Source organism: Xyrauchen texanus, chromosome 20 (genome assembly GCF_025860055.1).
Source record: "Xyrauchen texanus isolate HMW12.3.18 chromosome 20, RBS_HiC_50CHRs, whole genome shotgun sequence".
Lineage (NCBI taxonomy): Eukaryota > Metazoa > Chordata > Actinopteri > Cypriniformes > Catostomidae > Xyrauchen > Xyrauchen texanus.
In genome coordinates this window covers 41,860,897-41,869,967 of record NC_068295.1, presented here as the reverse complement: position 1 = coordinate 41,869,967, position 9,071 = coordinate 41,860,897, and positions in this window count along the sequence as shown.

Genomic DNA, 9,071 nt, shown 5'->3' with positions numbered 1-9,071 from the left:
ATTTCTAAAATAATCTTAACTAAAATGAATTATCTTAATTGAAAGAAACTAAATGTAATCTGTTTACAATAATTTTTACACTACTTTTTGAATGAAAAAGTTATAATGTTACAGTAACTTAGTAATTATATTACACCTAAACTAATTATAAATAATTGATATGCAGTTATAGAAACATGCGTAAAAAGAGAAACCTTCATCCAATACTAGCAAAATACTGTGCATTTGAATTGACATGTTATAAATGCTTAATATGCTAATTCATTTTGTATTAAACAAAAACATGAGATAATTCAGGATTTATGTCACAATGCAGCAACAACAGACTATACAATTCAGATTAAAAGGAGGCATTGTGTCATTTGGCTAAACAGTTTGCTTTGTGTTTATATTCATGACTGTAATGTCTTAATTTATTTGTGATGTTTCCTTGTCACGTTGAGGTCAAAAGAATGGTGCTACTCTGCGTGATGTCTCAAATGATCTATTTTATATAATAAATACAGTTTTCCATTAATGAAAAAATACTGAACTTTATGCACAGGTTTCAGTGTTGTTAACGCCTTAATAAATGCTTCATATGTGTTTCCTTTACATTAAAACACATTTTCATAGATTAATAATGTTGAATAAGTGTTATTAAACTTTTATAACATGTGAGGTAAAACAACTCACTATTTGCCAAGTACTGGATGAAAGTGGCCCTTATTATGCATGTTGCTACAACCGCATATTGATGATTTATAGTGACAATTTAAATGAATTATCAGTCATTTTATAATCCTTCAACAAAAAGAACATGAATGTAAAGTGTTACAATAATTTCTAATAAAATCCATGTTCCAGGTACATTTATTTATTTGGTAAGTAAGAAGGCAACGTATAGTCAGTAGGTTGTTATCACAAAATAATTCGTGTTAATCCAAAAAGTATATAATTAAATAAAAAAAAAATGGCATAGGAAAATGTAAATGTATGGATACAAACTGCAGAATGCAAACAATAAAAACTCTGTGACAAACTAATATAGTAAGTCCAATCACACATTCACACTTTTGCTTTTCCAGCATTTTCAGTGATCCAGTCTGTGATAATTCAAGAAGTTGGATGAGGATCTAGTGGTGATTGTTGTTATTAAAGCCTGGAGGGGCTCCCTGCTGACTGCAGTCTATTTGTGGCTTTTTTGGCTCTATAAATGGAAGCGTACAGCACTCTAGAGTTATCATAACTACACTCTCAAACGTGAAGTTAAACACAGAGGGCAAAGGAATATCAGCACAGAAGCCTCACACATGGCCTTGGAAAAACCACACAGGACCTTTGGAAAGGTAAGTGGCCACATGAGCAAAAGGGCCTGTGATTTGTGCTCTAAAAGCGAAAAGCAAGTGGATGTAGCAGTTAATAATTGTGTGGTTTTTTTCTCAATGTCCTTCAGGATTGACAGTGCCTAACTTGACTTAAATGTATCTTATATATTTATAGATAACATTTTGAATGATCCTTTTACTTCCAATTCCAGCATAGAGTTAAGATGTTTGGGGTAGCGACAGGTCATTGCTAATAACTTACAATAATTTGCTGCTTGATACTTCATGATTAGAATGGCAACAGGTGTTTAGCAGGAATTATCACGGCATGACAATCACGAGTCACTGAACTATATGTGAATATGTGAAATGAATTACTAACAAATCACTTCTCTAGTCACAACTCATTTCTCATTACTAATGCACTAACAAATCAAATAACCCACCAATATGATTTTAGGATTTATGATTATTATGATTTTGATATATGGCATATATTAAATTTGTATTATGTATGGTTTTTACTGATATTGTATAAAATACAGTATGTCACAGATATGTTCATGTATGCAGCAAATATAAAAAAAAAAATCGAAATTATGACACAGATAAATATTGGAGCCCCTTAAAAGTATTTGGACAGTAAAACCACAATTAAAAAAATTATACATGTCAATCCATTAGATAATAAAATATCAAACAATGTGGAATTTATTTTAAATAAAGCGATTTAACACAATTTTGTTTGACTGTTTAAATCATTAATATCTGATCCGGTCTTATTAACATGGCTCCCAAGGCCAAGAGTGTTAAGTAAGTGTTATCTTCCCAACACCTCGTGTTGGCAGTGCCTTATGGTTTCATTAGCTAAACTTTATTTATGGAGCATTGTTCAAGACACTTTACTTTTCACTGTTGATTTAGCAACTTTTCAGTTTGATCAGATAATTGCTTCAGGACATATTTACATTGGACATCAAGTGTCTGCTATCAAGTGACAGATGAATTTGTGTCAAAATCCTGAAGAGTTTGATTAGACGTACAGCTTTTGATATCCACAACAAAAGATATGGGAATGTAGAAATATGGAATATAGTTTTCCTCTCCCTTTCAAAGGTTAACGTGTGTGTATTTTGCTAATCAAGGCAGTAAACCACGTTGACATTTATATTTATATCTCCCAATATTGAGAACAGTCAATCAATGTGGATTTCTCAATGACTGATTCTTAAACTTTTACATTTTCCATCCCAAACTTTAATACTTGGTTACATACTGTACTTGATCTCAATATGTGTCTAGTTACGGTATCCATCCATCTTCAACCGCAGGTCGTGGGGGCAGCTGCTCCAGCAGGGGGCCCCAAACTTCCCTATCCCGAGCCACATTAACCAGCTCTGACTGGGGGACCCCGAGGCGTTCCCAGGCCAGTGTGGAAATGTAATCTCTCCACCTAATCCTGGGTCTTCCCCGAGGCCTCCTCCCAGCTGGACGTGCCTGGAACACCTTCCTAAGGAGGCGGCCAGGGGGCATCCTTACCAGATGCCCAAACCACCTCAACTGGCTCCTTTCGACTGAAAGGAGCAGCGGCTCTACTCCGAGCTCCTCACGGATGACTGAGCTCCTCACCCTATCTCTAAGGGAGAAGCCCGCCACCCTTCTGAGGAAGCCATTTCGGCCGCTTGTACTCGCAACCTAGTTCTTTCGGTCATGACCCAGCCTTCATGACCATAGGTGAGGGTAGGAACAAAAATTGACCGTAAGATCGAGAGCTTTGCCTTCCGGCTCAGCTCTCTTTTCGTGACAACGTTGCGATAGAGCGAGTGCAATACCCGATTCTCCGGCCAACCTTCCGCTCCATTGTCCCCTCACTCGTGAACAAGACCCCGAGGTACTTGAACGGTTACGGTATATTTTATTATTTGTATTTGGCATTGGAATTTTTTCTTCCAACCTGGTCTCACAGAATCATGTTAATAATGTTTGCAAAATTATTTTTACGTGCCTCGTTGTATGTATCACTGCAGTTTCCTGGTGAAAAGAATGCTGCTACAGCAACATTGGATTTATTCACTTTAACACTAATCTCGAGTAAAATGACAGATTATCAGTTCATAAACACTTAATTGCTCTATTATAACAACTAAACCCTTTAACTATAGTCCATGATTGTGAGGCAATACATATGATATGAATGTTTACATTAGATAACCAACTATATTTACAAGCTAGTTCTAGGACGGGGTCGAGTACTGAAGAACACACGAGTCGACATGTGAGCCAAAAGTGACAAACTGTAGAAGCATCACAAAATGAACCTGTTGCTTCAGAAATTGTGTTTGTCATCTCACAATTGTTTTTGTGACACTATCGGTTAGGTTTAGGTTGAAGGTTTAGTGTAGGGAGGTCGGCTTTGTTGATTTAAAACTCGACAGAGCATTCATCTTTAATATCTCACATGGTTTTCATCTCCGATTTGCTTTTATAACAATATCCATTAAGATTTAGGTTTAAGGTTTAGGGTAGGGAGGTTTGTTGATTTTAAGGTTTAGAGTAGGGACATGGGTTTTGTTGATTTAAATCTCTGTAGAGCATTAACCTAAGTTTAGGAGACTTGCTTTTAGCGCCCCTAAATTGACATTACACCTTGGACTGTGGCTATTGGAAAATGAACCGCATAATGACATTTGCAATAATGTCACCACAGTCACCTAATTTTTATGCGATCAGGCTGTTTTTTCCTGCTGTCCACAAACCTATCAGTTGAGAACCATTGGCATATGTAATTTTTCAAGGCAAAGTGGTTAACCATCTTGTGCAGATAAAAAGGTTAAGGCAGCAGAATTGTAGGGGAAGTACAGATCTGCCTGTCTGAGCTATGTTAATATATCCCTGGTAGTGTTTCCCGGCTTTGATGCACTCCCATATGGCAAAACGCACAGGCTCATGACAGCCTTTGACAGTTTGAGATGTGGGCAGAGGTGAGCTGAACTGTAGTGAGAGGTGGCTGACATAGGCCGGGGTATAATTATCCAAAAAAAGCAATCACACACCCACATGTGGAGTGTCAAACCTCTGTTGACATGCCAGCATTTATGCAAATGTAACTAAATAGCGCTCAAAACATGTGACTTCATTCAGGTGCCATAAGCATTTTGTTACTGAAACAATTCTGGAAAACAAAACAAGTTTAATTAGAAGAACAGCTAATAGTTAGACATTATATTGCATGCACACACAGTTCCATCCCATTATACTAGAGTACTTCGACCCACTTTTCATTTGGTGTTTTTAACTACTCTGTACTTACATTGGTTACAATGTACTTATTATATACATACATGTTGTTGCATTGTACTTACATTTAAAGTATCTGCATTTAATTACATCTGTAGTTACACTGTTAAACTTAACCCCTTACCCTACCCCGACCTTTACCATTACCCTAAACCCTAATCTAAACCCTAGCCCTACCTGTACCTCAACCTTAGTTGCAGAAAATGTGAATATTGTATGAATTTTGCAGAACAACATAGTTACACAATATGTATTGTGTTTTATGTATTTTAATGTTACATAGAATGTTGCATTTACAGTTCATTCACAGACTTTTGTCGGAACATCAATCGTGTGGCGACAGCAACCTAGAATATAGGTTACTATACCTATACTATATTACTATACCTACAAAATTATTTTTAAGTTGCTCTTTGTACATATCACAGCAGTTTCCTTGCAAAATGAACACTAGAGGCACTACAACAACAGTGACTTCCCGAGTAACACGGCAGATTCATATCAGTTTATAAACACTTTTCACTCTGTTCTTTACTGCTATCTTATGACATCTCTTTTACTATAGTGCAGGGATACAAAAATGATCTAGCTCGTGGGCCACTGATGGAAAGGGTGACCAGGGGCCAGTGAATTATACCTGGTAAAACCTGGTATATTTGTTCATCTTGTCAACCACACCTTAATTAAAACATAATATCATCATAATTGCTGGTCAGACACTTGGATATTGTTAAACTGCATGTTAGACACAAATGAACACATTCAAATTTGGAGTTTGATGGCTTATAATGGATGGAGTTCATCACTCCTTCTATAACATGCAACTGTGGTCTCTTTTGAAAGTGGACACTTGGATGTTTCTTGTCCAAATGTCAGAATTTATAAAGGTCATGAAGAAAAATAGTTAGTAAAAGACACATTTTTGGTCAATTGATCAGCAGTTTATTTCCATAAATTTTTTAGATGAAATAATACATGACATTGACCTTGTTGATACATTGAAATACAATGGAGCTAAAGCTAGAAGTCTGATTCTAGCATCCCCAATGTCAAATTTGAGGAGAATAACTTTATAACTTTTAGGATTAAGAAACATTTTCCAAGACCGTGTCATGTGATTCTGGCCATGTTTAGCATTAGCCATTAGCATTAGCACCATAAATGAGAATGAACAGTACAAATGAAACATTTTCAACTGCATAAATCTTCCAATCATAATCGAGTTGTTATAACAGCTGTTTACACTGATTTCACATGAATTAAATTCATAGAATGAGGCAGAAAGCAGATTATTTGGGCATATTCCAATTAAAATTAATCATCCCTGTGCCCTACTCACTCTGAATGACAGAACCATTGATGTGGGTACTCTGAAGGGAACATGGAATTACAGATCAATAAACCCTTCGCTACCAGTCTTTAAAAGGGCCCTTTGTAAAACGACTGATTTTCTCAAGTTCGTTTTGAAGGACCCTTTTGAGTGGCATCCCCTTCCCGAAGTTCCCTTGAAGAGCCCGAAAACGCTGTTTGGAATCCAGTGTAAAACAGATGACAGCTCCAAAACAGTCAAAAACAATCTGCTAATATAATATAGACACACCATATAGTTTCATAATCCTCTATTTATTTATGTTTCATCAGTCAAAATGTAATTTGTTGGGGGCACTGAGGTAGGCATAATGTAATATAATACCATATTTGAACAAAAGGTGTCTGAATCAGAAAAAAAAGAAAAGAAAAGAAAAAGGAAATAATAGCCGGGGAAATTTGAGCTGTTGGAGGTTTAATATGTGCCTAATGTTGTGAGTATTCAGGCAATGAATCAAATGTAGTCAGACCTGTCAGCAGGTCGAGCTGGTAGATCAGCCAGGCAAGCGTAAACCATCCAAGACCAGCAAACCAGCTTAGGCTGGTTTAAGCTGTGTGTGTGTTTTTGTACCCCAGCAGGACACTTAGTTTTTTTTAGCCTTCAGGATTTCTTGTTTATGCATTAGGTTATCATGCTATCCAAAACAAACTGTAATCATCATATCATACAGCTGTCTGTCTGTATGTCAGCAAACAGCTTTGACTGAGGCATCAGCTGTGTTTCAAACTCAAAATGAGTTTGTTCTGGAAACTGCACTGTGCATGTGTAAGTGTTTACTATCAAAATATAACCAAAAGCCATATTGTAGGTGTGGCCAAATCTAAGTTTTATGAAGTAAATCAGTTTTGAAAGCCTCTGCGTCTAGAGGACCACTAAGCGCACAGCATGTTTTCTTCCCTTTAGCAATTGTTCTTAGAAAACAAGAAAAAGTGAGATTTCTGAGCTGAGAATATGAACTTTTTTTTTTAAACAAAAAAAGGTACATTTTTGAAGAACATCCTGTCTGCTCTTTTCCGTTTCATTTAAGTGAAAGAGGACTGGGGCTCCAAATTTGCTATAACTGTAACACTTCATATGAACCCCTTTTTTAAGGGTTTATAAAGGGGTTCATTAATGACTAATAACTCGTTTAAAAAATACACTATAAATAATTTATATGTGGTTAAAACAACTAGTATAAAAAGGATGACATTTATGCAGTACCTGCCAAATAATGAGCTTTTTTACCTCACATATAAATGCTTAATAACACTTATTCAACATTAGTAACCTATACAAATGTACTGTACAAACATTGAAACATTGTATGAAACATTGTTTAAGGATTTGCCAACATTAGAACCTAAGTTCAGTTTGGTTTAATGGTCATCAGGCTTAATTTCTTGCTACATGCTAGTAATGAATATAGGGTTCTTGCAGAGGACTTTAGAGTGACTAGGACTAGTTAAGTTGGGACACCACTCTGAGAAGCACCATTCTTTTGACATCACTTTTGTGAAGATCCAACTCAATAGAGTATTTTTTCACGAATTATACATTAGGATTTCTCTCATAAATGAGGCAAGAAGATTTTCAGTAAAAATGCCTTTAAAGTGCTGTAAGCAATTTTTATTGGAAAGGTATGTGAAAAATGGTCCAACTATGTTCTGAAAGATATTAATAATATAAGTGTTGTGAGTCATATCTCACATGTCTATGTGACAGCACTAGACTCTTTAAACAGCAAACCAAATTGTGTCCGTGAGCCTCGGCCTCGGTCTCTGACACTTTCTGCCTGTCAATTATTTTGCACCATCTCACGGTATTGAGGTTGTAACAAATGATTGAGGCTTAAAGGAATATTCCAGGTTTAATACAAGTTAAGCTCAATCTACAGCATTTGTATCATAATGTTGTTTATCACCAAAAATGATTTAAACTCTTGCTTCTTCTTTTTTAAAAGAAAATGACAAAGGCAAATATCTAAGTTACAGTGAGACATTTTTTGGAGAGTTTAAAATCAGAAATGTGAAGCTTATAATTGTATGAAACAGTTATATTAATTCTTCTGTTAAAACACATGTACTGTATTATTTGAGCTGTAAAGTTGTTTAAATCGTCATTTTTACAGTCGTTTTAGTGTTTGTTGACATTACATCATGGTAACGAAGTTGTCAAATTGGCTATAATTTTACACAGGTAAGCTTAGTAAGCGGTTTTATAACACTCAAACTGTCTTGTGCCTATACTTTTGGTTATTTTAATAGTTTTGGCCCCATTCACTTCCATTATAACTGTAACTGTTTCACTGTAGCCTTAAGTTTTTCTTTTTTTTTAAGGAAAAAATTTTTTTTTTGTGGTAATTAATATTATGCCACAATTGTCGATATGTCAATTGATCTTAACTTGAATTGAACCTGGAATGTTCCTTTAAGGCCATATTTATGCCATGTTGCTCATACCAGTTGTCAGTTGAGGGTGCTATTTTGCTGCTATTTCTGCTCAATGTTGGTCTCAATAAAGCACGTTTGGTATCTTTGGAGTGCAGGCTTTTGAAAGAGGGGGCGTGGCTAATCTAAAGTTGCATTTTATGAAAATTCTAAAACAGTTGAAATCGCTTACAGCTCATTTAAATTTCAGTGCATTCCTTGCACAAAGCTAACATAGGGCTTCAGAAGTCATATGGACTACTTTTATTAGACGTTTATAGGGCTTTTTTCATCATTTTGGAGCTTGATAGCCTCAGTTTGCATTCATTATATGGAAAAGAGTGGCCAGGATAGGCTTTAAAAATTTAGCTTTTGTAATCAACTGAAAACATTAAACCATACAGGTTTGGAACAATTTGAGGGCAGTTAAAAATTACAGATTTTTCATTTTGAGGTGAACTATTACTTGAACCATTGAAAGCTGCTAAATGTACATTGGATCATGGGTCTGCAACCTCTGTCGAATTACAAATCAAGGAGGATCCAAGTCTTGTGTTCTAGATTAAAGATTATGCCAGGAACAGCCTGGGACAAACACACCCCTTGCTTGGCTGTGGAGCTGGAAATATGAGCTGCAAGGAATGGTATGATCCACATTACACTGCGGACTAGAAAGAGTAGGAAATGGCT